Here is a 10370-nt window from a genome sequence, read left to right on the forward strand (position 1 = left end):
TGTCGGCTGTGTGACTTTGGGCAAGTCACTTAACTTCTTTGTGCCTCAGTTACCTCATCTGTAAAATCGGGATTAAGACTGTGAGCCCCACGTGGGACAACCTGATCACTTTATATCCTCCCCAGTGCTTAGAACAGTGTTTTGCACATAGTAATCACTTAACAAATGCCATTATTATTATTCTTTGAGTTCAAAGGATAACCAAATATTTCTATGTAAGCATGTTTGGTTGTCCAGAGAAATTCAGCTTCTTCAAGACAGTAGTGTCAGTTTAGTCAGAGATAGAGAGCCTCTGTTTAACCTTTTTCCCATCACCATCACTGTAAATCCTGGTTGTTTGGTAGGCTCAATCCTTTCCAACCTCCTGGAAGCAGCCATGCCTAAGGATGCAACAAAGGATCTGGTAGCAGGATTCTTCAGAATACGCTCCCAATCAATTGGAAAACTCTTTCAACTTGACAGGCTATGAGCAAGTTTTTCAAATAGCTATCCAGTAACTGCTGTATGCTGATGACAGTGTTCTTGAGGGAAACAACAAACAAGACATGGAGATGATTATGAATTGCTTCACAGAGTCAGCAGCAAGCACTATAGACTGACAATAAGCCTTAGAGAAATAACAATTAGGTAGGAAACAACCTACCCCCGAAAAGCCCTACAACACAAAGATTTTTTTAATCAACAATGTAGAATTCAATCTTCCCACTGAATTCTGTTACCTTGGCAGTACATTTTAATACCATTAATTTGTAATACACTTATTTTTCCTAACTGCTGTCTCATTAATTTTCTCATTTTATCTTCCCAGGAAAGACAGATATTATTATTCCTATTTACAGTTAAGAATACTGAGGCTCAGAGAGGTCCAGTGGTTTGCCTGAGGTCACACAGCAGCATGGGCTAGTGGATAGAACATGGGCCTGGGAGTCAGAAGGACCTGGGTTCTAATCCCAGCTCTAAAACTTGTCTGGTGTGTGACCTTGGGCAAATCACTTCACTTCTCTGTGCCTCAGTTACCTCACCTGTAAAATGGGGATTAAGACTGCAAACCCCATTAGGGATGTGGGTTGTGTCCAAACTGATTAGCTTGTATCTACCCCGGCACTTAGTACAGTGCTTGACACACTATTGTTGTTGTCTTATGCTGTCAAGTTGCGTCTGACCCATAGCGACTCCATGGACACATCTCTCCCAGAGTTCCTCACCTCCATCTGCAATCGTTCTGGTAGTGTATCCATAGGGTTTTCTTGGTAAAAATACGGAAGCGATTTAAAATTGCCTCCTTCCGTGCAGTAAACTTGAGTCTCCACACATGACTCTCTCCCATGCCGCTGCTGCCCAGCACGGGTGAGTTTTGACTTGTAGCAGATTGCCTTACACTCTCTAGCCACTGGCCAAGCTGGGAATGGAATGGATAGGCCTCTGCTTGACTCTCCCTCCCTTAGTCGAGACTGGTAGAGTACGGGAAACTCTCCAGGTGTGAACGTGAGAGGTAGCTTGGCACAAAGTAAGTGCTTAACCAATACTACAAAAAAGTGCAGTGGCAGAGTTGGGCCAAAGAACCCAGGCTTCCTGACTCCCAGACCTATGTTTTTTTTTTCCACTGGACCATGTTGCCTCCCTTTTATCCAATAGCTAACAATACCCAGAGAAGTAAAAAAAAAAAAAAAAACTCAAAAAGGCCAGCATGGCCTTTGGGAGATTGAAAGATGGAGTTTGATGACAATGGAGCAACGAAGTTCATACCAAGTTGAAGATCTATATAACTGTGGTGGTGTCAAATCTTCTATATGGCACTGTGTAAGCACTCAATAAATATTATTAGTTGATTGACCTGGAACTGCAGACCTACCACAGAAGGCACATCCAGCTTCTTGGGTAGAGGTCATCATCATCATCACCTATGGGCCACCTCCAACATCAAATGGCAGGACAAGATTACCAGTTACAACACCCTACAAATGCAGTCAATTTACCAGCAATAAGGCAATGTTCGCAGTAAGCAGCTTTGCTGGGCAGGCCATGCAAGACATGAGAGGTGGTTGGATGATGACAAGGTATTCAAGCAGTTGCTTTATGGTTAGTGGAAATGGGGTAGAGGCTTGCTTGGTGGGTAGAACCAATATTTTAAGGATCTGAAGATGCACAGCCTCAAATGATATGATATGACTGGACTGTTGAAAGACAACAGCAGCAGACTAGGCGGAAGGAGAGCTATTGGGAGAAGAGTTGCTCTCCCTGAACAGAGGCTTCAAGGTGATTCGGGCAGGGAAGGTAACCTACCAAATCTGTTATATTGTTATATTGAGGAGCAGCATGGCATAGTGGATAAAGCATGGGCCTGGGAGTCAGAAGGTTGTGGGCTCTAGTCCTGGCTCCACCACTTGTCTGCTGAGTGACCTTGGGCATGTCACTTCACTTCTCTGTGCCTCAGTTACCTCATCTGTTAAATGGGGATTAGAACTGTGAGCCCTACATGGGACAGGAACTGTGTCCAAACCAAATTTATTTTCATCCACCCCAGTGCCTGGCACACAGTAAGTATTTAAATACCACAGTTATTATTATTATTATATTGTACTCTCCCAAGCACTTAGTACAGTGCTCTGCACACAGTAAGTACTCAATAAATATGATTGATTGATGGATTGATTAGGATACCAAGAAGTAATTCTGAAAATAGCAACAGGCACTGCATGTCATGAATGCAGGAAGGAGCTTCCTTTTTGTGCTCAGGAGGTGGAATAAATATTTGTTCACATACCGGTCCCTTCAGGCATACATGAATGAGAACCCATTGTGAGTAGGGTCATCTTGGAAAACAAAGAAGCCATAGATATAGGTGTATATCTATCTGGCATAAAAATGCAGTGAGTGATCAGCGTGGATCATCATAGTAGTGGAAGGAAAGCTAAAATCGGACTGGACAAAACCTTGTCATATAAAGGTTTTCTGCAATCACCAGGCTCATAAATCAGTCAAAGTTTTGAGTGGATGTAATGAAGAAGTGTTCTACAAAGATTTGACTGACACACCTCCCAGAGAGTTTATGGCACAAAGCTACACCAGAACATCAGCAGCTTCATTTGAGAGGGCAAAGGCTTATTAAGTGCTACATGAAAATTCCTCTCAGCAAGGCATTGAATTCTCTTTCAACATCATGTACCTTAGGTATTAAGTTTTGCAAAATGCAATCAATGCTTCATTTCTTTTAATATACAACCTACAGTTATTTTTGCAATTGTAATAAGAACAGCTCTCAGCATCCACCACAAAATATGATTTTGAGGGGTCTGGGTTGCTCAACATTGATTCTTTGTTGTTTTTTATATGTGAAAAAAAGTTCAAAGTGGCTGCCTGAATCCCCAAAGTCTCTAGAAAAAAAATGAAATCTTCTTCTCCCAGACCACAGAGTGGTGAAATAAATTAGTATAATGATTTATGTTTACTGTTTTAGTCAATTCTGATAGAGATTATAGAGACAAAATGACAAACTGCCTTAGTGGTAAACTTAAATCATGTCAGCCAATCTTTAGTTTTTCCTTACCCTAATTGCTCCTCCTGTTCATTTATCTTTCCTGGCGATCTTTAGAAGAAATACTAGTTCAATCAGTGCATGTGCAAACCACCAGAGATAAAAAGTTTAGCCTAATTTGTCTCACTAAATTGTAATGCCTCTAGTAAACAAATCTTAGCTTGAAAGGAGACTAAAAGAAATCTGAATAATCATGGATAAAAAACATCTCTCCTGTATTTCGATAGTCACTATTAATATACAGTGTTTTTCCCCTTTTTTGAAATGTGGTTCAGCTCAAATTGGACCAAGTGTAGCCAGCAGAATATTTTCACTCAGTGACTCAGAGCCAGTCTAACATAAAAGTAAAGACTGGGACTAATCACAACACACGAAAAGCAAAGTATTCTGCTAGAGAAACATTCTGGGTTTGAGCAAGAAAAGACAAAGTATTCTGCTATGGAAACATTCTGGGTTCGAGTCAATAATCCAGGGAAATCAAATGAGGTGACTTCCTGCTAGGTCATTTGTAGCATGAGAAAAGCTTTAGACATAGGAGAGTCCCAAAGATTGTACCTCTATTTGAATACAGAGCATGTGTATGTGGTGGGTGGGGAAGGAATACTTTAACATCTTGATTTTCCAATTTTCATTTTGCAGTGGAAAAGTTGTTGATATGTTCTTGATACCGTTGGTGCTGATCGAGGGCACATTCTTTCAGTGTTTATCATGGGGCAGAGCAGAGACAAGCCAAGGGTCAACACAAAGGGTCTGAATAGCTTTCTCTCTCAGGCCTGCCAAATGGTCACTTCTCAATGTTATCTCCTGAACCAGGTAGAGAGGAAGCTGCAAATCTGAGGTTCTGAGGGCATCTGAGTGCTCAATAAATACGATTGAATGAATGAATCTGAGAGAGAAATCCAGGCTGGTAATCAGAAGACTGAGTGCTCCCAGTTCTGTCACTTTTTCTGGAGTCCATGAGCCTCTGTGTCTCAGTTTCTGTGTCTATGTGATGGGGTTCCCAGTGCCCATCCTTTCCTTCCTCCTCATTTCTTTCCTGGCTCCTAGGGACCCAGCTTTACTATGCCCCCTTAGCCACAGTTGCTGCCTTGTCTGCAAAATTGCAGCCCGTGGGGGCTAGCTCACCTACCCTGGGTACTCCCTGCAACACTTCTGCAAACCAGTGGGGTGTACATTGGCCATGTACCCCACACAGCTTCCTTGCAGAGGACACCAGGTGAAGACACTTCTCTTCCTTCTTCCTCCCTCATGTAAGACCTCAGATCCTATATCATCATCATCATCATCATCATCATAATGATGGCATTTGTTAAGCGCTTACTATGTGCAAAGCACTGTTCTAAGTGCTGGGGTGGATACAAGGTGATCAGATTGTCCCACGTGGGGTTCACAGTCTTAATCCCCATTTTTACAGATGAGGTAACTAGGGCACAGAGAAGTCAAGTGACTTGCCCAAAGTCACACAGCTGACAATTGGCAGAGCCAGGATTTGAACCCATGACCTCTGACTCCCAAGCCTGTGCTCTTTCCATTGAGCCACGCTGTTTCTCTAATAATAATGATAATAATAAAAACATTTATTAAGCCCGTGCCATGTGCCAAGTACTGTGCTTAGTGCTGGCAAAGATACAGGCTAATCAGATCAGATCCACACCCTGTCTCACAAGGGGCTCAATTCTAAGGGGGAGGGAAAGCAGGTTTTTAATCCCCATTTTGCAGATGAGGAAATGGAGGCCCCGAGAAGGGAAGTGACTTGCCCAAGGTCACACAGCAGGCAAGTGGCAGAGCCGGAATTATAACTCAGGGTTCCCGATTCCCAAGTCTGTGCTCTTTCCACTAGGCCACACTGCTATCCAAATGGATCCTTTATGGATTGATTAATGCTTACCCTCCCCTTCCTCAGTGGGGAAATTCAGGAACATTACCCAGCTTCCCCAAAATGGATCTGACCTCCAAAGAGATCTTGCCCTGTTGAAAACTCGATATGACATGAAACCTCGACACTGCTCTAGCCATTCCCAGAGGCAGGAAGACATGAAACCTACTGGAGAAAGAAGGAAATATACCTGGGGATTAAGGGGTTTGAATCCCATCTCTGAAAGGCAGTCCTTGGGGCCCCACTTAAATATCCAGCTCTGGATGTCCAGAACATCTGCCTAGAGGGTGAATTGTTAGGAACCATAGGAACATTTGCCACACATCTAAGATTAATACTCTTGTAGCCTCAAATAAATTTTTCTGCAAACTTCTTCAGCCTCAGAGATTAGATCTAACTCTTAGACCATTTACTGATTTATACCAAGAAATGCTACTTTTTAAGAGAAAAAATCCTTCCCTTACTAAACAGCTGGTGCAGGAAAAAAGATACTTTATAGGGAAATACTCCTCACGATTCTCACAGACAATAGTCACAAAATGCTTTCTGAAAGCTCTCCAGGTATAGGTTCGAAATATATTTTCTTTGTAATTAAGAAATTAAAGAGTAAAGATAAAAGTGAGAGCATCCCCACTTCTGGATGACAGAGAACATAACTCACACCAGATGCCTGAATTCTTATCTCTTGCCCATTATACACATTTATCACGGTCATTCATCTCCTTATCAGAATGGCTGGAAGGTGCAAACATCAAAAAACACAAGCAGCCACAAGTCCTTGAGGAGCCCATGATATTGGGCCCTTCCAAGGGGATCATCAAATGGACACAATATCAAATCTATTAGGCAGGAGAGGTTAAAATGCTGGAGATGAACATAACACAATATGAAAAATGAAACATGTATTGTTTCTTTCAAGGAAATGTTCCTTTTTTGTTGGTTTGACTTTCTCCTCTCTGTTCCCTGATCCAGTTTGTACAAAAAGGCAAGAGTTTCTTGGCCAGAGACTTCTGAGGTAAAATAGTTTAACAGGAAGGAACTCTGCAGTTAATAATAATAATAATAATAATGGCATTTATTATGTGCTTACTATGTGCAAAGCACTGTTCTAAGCGCTGGGGAGGTTACAAGGGGATCAAGTTGTCCCATGGGAGGCTCACAGCTTTCATCCCCATTTTACAGATGAGGTAACTGAGGCACCGAGAAGTTAAGTGACTTGCCCAAAGTCACACAGCTGACAATTGGAAGAGCCGGGATTTGAACCCATGACCTCCGGCTTCAAAGCCTGGGCTCTTTCCACTGAGCCACGCTGCTTCTCTATCAAGTTAGAAACTTGATAGGTCATTGTGGTCACTTCAGAGGTTCTGTGTTCAGGATCTTGTGCCTTAACTGGAAAGAGAGTGTGTGTGTGTGTGTGTGTGTGTGTGTGTGTGTGTGTGTGTGTGTGTGTGTGTGTGTGTGTGTGTGTGTGTGTGTGTGTGTGTGTGTGTGTGTGTGTGTGTAGAGTGGGGTGGGTATTACAAAGGAGGTCAGGGGACAGGCACAGCAAGACAATACATTTATAGCCAAGAGCCTTACCCAAACCTAAGCTGATTTTTCAGAATCCAACAACTTGAATATTCTCTGCTCACACTGTTTTCTCCAGAATACAAAAATTTAAATCAGTAAGCTCAGACACAGAAGAGGAAAAAGAAGGGTCTTTTTCTACAAGGTCTATAATGTTAGTACATTTTGGAGAACTCAAAGTGGGTTAGGAGATGGGATCTTCAAGGGGTATAGTCAAAAAAGCAAGAAAGGAAGGCAAAGTAGAAACATAGAATTTTCAAACCTCCCACCTTCAAACTTCAGTGGTTGTCCCCTCATCCTGGTGTTGTAGGCTTTGGTGAACAACAATTTGGAGTTTGCTCTTTTCCATTTTCTTCATGATTTTATAAATTTCATTTGCATTCACTTTCAGACGTCATCTTTCCTGCCTGGAGTCCTTATCTTTTAATTCTATCCTCTCCAGAAGCTGCTCCAGTCTTCTAATCATCTTGATTACCCTTCTCTGTACCTTCTCCACTTATATTACTTTCTTCCTGACATGTGGTGAGTGACCAGAACTTCCAGGTGTGGGGGTACCTTGGTTTTATAGGGTGGCAGAACAATGTCATTTGATTTGCTTTCTACCTCCTCCTAATGATATCTAGGTGCTTACTGTGGTAATAACCAGAGCCACTGAGAATGCAAATGAAATCACTAATGATTGGTTTTACATAGACCACCAAAAAGCTTCAAGGAGAATGTCCAGCTACCGGAGACCTAAGCTGGATTAAATAACATGAAATCTGGAGAAGGAAATGACTTCTAATTCATGTCCTCAGGACTCTGCCCAGAGATGTTAAAGTATTCGGCCCCAAGTTGGTGAAGCAGAAATGGATACACAGCATTCCATATGATTCAGAGGCCCAAAACAAACCACCTCCAACCAGAATATGAACCTTTAAAAAGAAATACATCTGCCCAGAGATTCATCTTTCCAATAATTGAAAGTTAAAATGTATTGTTGGAGGCAGATTACATCCTTCAGCCTAGATTCAGATGCAAAAGAAAAAAGATTAAACAAACAATATGGCTCACACTCAGTGATTTAGATCTTTCCATATAGATACAGGGTGAAGTATACTGAAGGTTTTGCACTTCTGGCATTAAAAAAAGCAATGTGCTGAAAGAAAAATGCCTAGGTGTAATGGTCGCTATAACAATATGTTTTCTTGGGGGCATTTTAGCTAGCTGTCTTTGGTTTGTTATGTGAAGTGAATTTTGTATACAATTTAGTGTGATTTTCACAAACAGCCATGAGTTTAATGAAGAAAAGTCTGCTGGAATGTTTAGTTCATTCAATTTTTCAAAGAAAGGCTTATGTTTCTAAATGTCTTTGAGGAGATTTTTCACTGTTCACACTCCTGAATGCCAAAAAAATAAACTTCTGCAGCTGCTTTTACCAATAAATTCATCATATTTATTGAACTCCTCCTGTTTGCTAAGCACTGTACTAAGACTTTGGGAGGGCATAATAGAGTAGAAAACACGATCCCTACCCTCAGAGAGTTTACAGTCTGGCAGGAGAGTTTACAACCTTAGAATCTCATAAGAGTTATGAACAACATTTGCATCAAAAATGATTTTAGGTTGGAATATAACTGTTCTGGTTCTGTAATAATACTCTGCAGTTGTAAACTCCTGAACCTTGCTTACCATGCTGAAAGATGTTCAGTTTCCTTAATCTTCTCTGAAATACAAATTACTCCTTAATTTGGCAGAGAATGTGAACGTTTTCATTGTAGAAGCAGAGTTAATTGATTGAATCTTGAAATTGAGACAGATAAGACTCAAAAATTTAGCAAGTCAAATGCACAAATAGTCAGCTGAATCCTGTGGTGAAGCTTTCTGAGAAGGTAAAGCAGAAACTCTGAACTTGAGATTCAGTTGCTCTAAGAAGGTACAAATCAACATTTAATCAATCAGAACAAATCTATTCTGTTTTTGTATAAAATTTTAAACACACAAAATTAACACCTTGAGACGGCTATCGGAACAGATAAAGCAAAGATTTGTCCAATAAACGCCATCTCAGCCAGTGAGTAAAACCAGCAGTTCCTGTGGGCTGCAGAATGGCAGAGCCGTATAGACAGAGCTGATAGGGCAATAGATCACAGTAATAACATTTGCAATAAACAATAACAGAACAAAGCAGACGTCTATAAGAATCCCACAAGGAATTTACGTTATCCATAATTTTTTTTTTACATTTGAGAAACTATTTTAGGAAAGACCATTACATTCAATCGCACCAATTAATTTCTGCAACTTTTAATGACATCTTTCTGAGTAAAAACCTCAGATAATACCCCAAGCATGTGATTGATAACAGCTTACATTTGATTTGTACTGGAATCCTGATTTTTTAAGTATTTTTAAAGAGTCCCCCTGCAGCCAATCAAGCAATCAACATGAAATACTCAGATCCTCTCTTGAAAAGTACAAGAAAACAGAAAAGACAATGCGGGTTCCTTTGCAGGCTGACAGACTATTGGTGATTTTAGTTAAGTCATTTTCTGGATGATGGATCACAGGAATTTTTATTCCAAGAGAAAGTGGTAGTCAAATGGAAACGTTGGATTCCTGTTCCACCCTAGATGTGGAACTATCAATCAATCAATCAATCATATTTATTGAGCACTTACTGTGTGCAGAGCACTGTACTAAGCGCTTGGGAAGTACGAGTTGGCAACATGTAGAGACAGTCCCTACCCAACAGTGGGCTCACAGTCTAGAAGGGGGAGACAGAGAACAAAACCAAACATATTAACAAAATAAAATAGAATAGATATGTACAAGTAAAATAAATAAATAGAGTGATAAATATGTACAAACATATATACATATATACAGGTGCTGTGGGGAAGGGAAGGAGGTAAGACGGGGGGATGGAGCGGGGGGGAGAGGAAGGAGGGGGCTCAGTCTGGGAAGGCCTCCTGGAGGAGGTGAGCTCTCAGTAGGGCCTTGAAGGGAGGAAGAGAGCTAGCTTGGCGGATGTTGGGAAGGCCGGCATTCCAGGCCAGGGGGATGATGTGGGCTGGGGGTCGACAGCGGGACAAGCGAGAACGAGGCACAGTGAGGAGATTAGCGGCAGAGGAGCGGAGGGTGTGGGCTGGGCTGTAGAAGGAGAGAAGGGAGGTGAGGTAGTAGGGGGCGAGGTGATGGAGAGTCTTGAAGCTGAGGGTGAGGAGTTTCTGCCTGATGCGCAGATTGATTGGTAGCCACTGGAGATTTTTGAGGAGGGGTGTAACATGTCCAGAGCATTTCTGGACAAAGACAATCCGGGCAGCTGTAGTGGAAATGCACCAGAGTTGAATTTAAGTGGTCCTGAGAGGTGAAGCAGATTGTAGAGGGGTAGTAATAAACTATCCCATCATT

The 10370-nt window shown here is 41.6% G+C and overlaps 1 non-coding gene across 1 annotated transcript; it reads right to left on the reverse strand.

The window, feature by feature from the left end:
• Nucleotides 1-1357: 1357 nt before the first annotated feature.
• LOC119948382 lies at nt 1358-1495 on the reverse strand. Its single transcript, XR_005456781.1, has one exon. It is a non-coding gene; the product is annotated as a small nucleolar RNA SNORA7 (small nucleolar RNA).
• Between the last annotated feature and the right edge of the window lie 8875 nt (nt 1496-10370).

The sequence above is a fragment of the Tachyglossus aculeatus genome, chromosome X4 (assembly GCF_015852505.1).
Source record: "Tachyglossus aculeatus isolate mTacAcu1 chromosome X4, mTacAcu1.pri, whole genome shotgun sequence".
Lineage (NCBI taxonomy): Eukaryota > Metazoa > Chordata > Mammalia > Monotremata > Tachyglossidae > Tachyglossus > Tachyglossus aculeatus.